Genomic DNA, 3522 nt, shown 5'->3' on the forward strand with positions numbered 1-3522 from the left:
ATTTGAATTGTTCTGCACATTTGATGCTTGTTCAACCTCTTCCACTACCGGCATATCGGTATTGAAATCTTGTTCGGTGTTAAAGTAATAATCATTATATTGGTCGTAATTATAACAGTTTTCATATTCGTATTCCGGATAATAATAAATGTCACTATAATTATCGGTATATGCGGGATAAAATTCGTTGAAGTTCGCTTCGCGTGTTTTAAAATAGTTACTAGGCGGCGGATTCCCGAATTTTCGCCAGTCATGTCCATGAGGAGGTAAGACTTTAGGGACATACGTGCTAACACCACTCATTGGGCGCGGCGAGTTGTTAAAATTAAACTGTTGAGGCGGCTGCCTGTTAGGAAGTCGGAAAACGTTACTTTGAGGGTTATAGTTTGGTGGGGGTGCGCGCATAATTTGTTGAGTACGAGTAAGACCTCGTGGTGGTAATCCGTGTGGTGGTACATTATGTTTCCACCCTTGGTTTGGTTGCGGTTGAGTTGTAGATTGCCGTGTATTGAAACCCTGTTGTCTAGACGGTCCCGGCATATTGAAAGGAATGGATTTCGGTATAAAGTTATTTAGGGGTAAGTTATGCGAATTATGAGCTTGTTGCCAATCCTTTTTTTGTACGGTATTTTCATAGCGCTGTTGCATATATAAGGTATTGAGCTCCTCTTGAACAAATTCAAGGGCTCTTTCTATGGTTTCAGGGCGCATACAGCGTATCCTGTAACCCAAGGGGTCTTTTAAACCACGTAAGTACGCTTGAAGAGTAAGCTTTTTATAAAGCGCTCGTTTAGCCTCTATAGTTGTTTGAATTGATTCGTGAAGTGATATGTATGTCATTAAGGTGCTGTATAAATTTTGACAACGCTCGTAGAATTCCTGGGGGGTGCTAGAACCTTGCGTCTGTACAGATAAGTCACTGTATAAAGCTGTTTCATCACGATGATCGGCGAAATTATTGATTAATGCACTCCTAATACCCTGCCAATTTTCTGGTAACCCGTTAGAATTAATAAGTCTAGCAGCTTGTCCCGAAATCTTATTTAATATTCCGTTAATTAACGCTAAATTAGCTAGTTCATTGCCCGGTTCAGTATTACAGTGTGTTAAAACTAACTGGTCACAAATATTAATAAATCTTGTTAAAATATGTGGATTGCCGTCGAATTCCGGTACTAACCTAAGGGACTTATATATGGTATCGATGTCGCTGCTATTCATTTCTATATGTAAATTTCTATGTTGGTCTAAAATATTAATTCTACTATTACTTGACTTACTACTACCTATCCTAATATTCCGTGATTCTCTAGGATGAAAAATCTTGGATACTTAAAATTACACATATAAAATAATATTAAAATATATTAAAGTATGGGAAGTAAGGACTGAGAAAGATTCTAAGTACTTACTGCATATTACTCGAACGTAGAACAGGTACAGGCGGATCTTGATACACTTTCGAATTTTTGAATAACTCCACTGTAGAAATCCCGTAGAATTCGAATACTCAAATATATTATATATATATTTTTATGAGTATCCTACCGACTGCGCCAATTATGGATTCTACAGCCGGAGGTTGTAAAAAAAATCCAACCTTTTTCTTAACTTAAATTTATTAATATAAAATAATAATTACAATGCTTATAGTTCGATGTTAGAACAGAATATGATTGATTTATATAATTCTATAAAAATGAAATGTAACTATAGGCATGACGCGATATGGCGTGATGCTCATTGCTGATCAAGCATTTGGTGCCGCGTGCAATGTTTATTGGGGACAGTGCAAATGCAGCAGTCCTTCTATACTAGGCTTGCGTAACAGTTCTGTAAATATTATTTTTAAATGATATTAAAATTAATAGTACAGCCTTGTCACAGTCAAATTATTTGGTATACCTACCTAGTAATTGTACCTACCTACCTGCAGTCAGTATCTTAGCTGAGTGAAGATTAATTTGATGTCTATACTGAATTACTTATTGACCTGCGGCTTCGGTTCTACGATCGGCACACATAAATATAAAATGTAGTATTTAGGATTTTTAGATTTTTTGTTGATACCTAGAGGCGAAATCAGTTCCCTACGAGAGCCTAGGTTTGTATCCTACCGATTACGTGGTTAAAAGTAAGTTTAGCCTGCCAATGAATCTCTTTAAAATATATCGCAAATAGATTACCGCCTGATATTATATATATAGTTATTGTGTAACAATAAGAGGCTGTAAACTATCATATTTATTGTTTACGTATCCAAATATTACATTATAATATGTGACTAGAATGGGGAGGGACGTATAATATGTTTGACTTTATGGCGATTAGTTTCAGGTACTAAGAGGTAACAAATACCTGTTATTGTAAAAGATTATTATTGTTAATAAATTTCGTTGTGCTTGCGTTGTGTTGTTGTATTTCTCGTCGATAGAGATAATGAACGAATACTATAGAATAACTAATATTTTATATCATTATAAAATATTAGTTGCCTATAATATTATTAGTACTTATAAATACTACTACATAATTTTTACTTGACAGTATCAAAAACTACAAGGGATTACATTAGAAACCCTGAGACCATCAACCTGTTTGCAAGTTATGCGTTGGTATAAAAATAAGACGCATGGTGATTTCCTATCTCATTACCGAAATTGTGTAACGTACTGTTACTATAGTCCAGAAATTACTGCTTTACATTATTTATTCTTTGTACGTGCCCATCAATATGTACTTACTTATAAAAATGTATTATATAAGTACTAGTAATTTTATTGTACTTATTGTTCGAAGTATGACGACCTCCACATCCGTGAAATGACCATAAGTTTTGCAACTAAGGATGTTTCGATGGCGTATGGACAAACAGATGCGTATCGATCTATTCCAATGGATTGATCGGAGTGATTACTGTTTAAATTGAAGAGCAATGACTACTTTCACAGCAAACAATTATTCTGCTATGGGCTTAACATAAACTCATAGAGTACTACTGTGTATGTCGTAAGATTATATTTTCTTGACCATTCATTAACACATGTTATATATATATACAACATTTAAACATTGTTTTAAGCAATTATTTTAAATTTTAGCATATATACGAAAACAACCTCCTTACCTATATATTATACTATATAGAAAGCAATAAACTCAAACACTACCGAACTGATTTTCATATGGATTTCGACAATGAAAATGTTGTAGATACATTTTACATACAATAGATTACAAAAGTACTACACAGCGACAGGATTCGAACCTGTATATCTTGGCTAACCGTACCAAATGGTAATGTATATTGACAAATTAGTCAAACTGAACTATTCAGTTAGCGTATTTCTCTAGACGTGACTTTATACAATACAGAGAGCAATCTGTACCTCATGATTCTGATAAAACCCGTTTTTGATTTTCGAAATACTTTTAGATAGGTACTGTCTGGTGATGATGATTAAATATACCGAAATATATATTAATATGAAATCAAATACTATTTGATTCCATACTTCAAAT

The sequence above is a fragment of the Achroia grisella genome, unplaced genomic scaffold (genome assembly GCF_030625045.1).
Source record: "Achroia grisella isolate CSIRO2021 unplaced genomic scaffold, CSIRO_AGI_Agris_v1 utg16451, whole genome shotgun sequence".
Lineage (NCBI taxonomy): Eukaryota > Metazoa > Arthropoda > Insecta > Lepidoptera > Pyralidae > Achroia > Achroia grisella.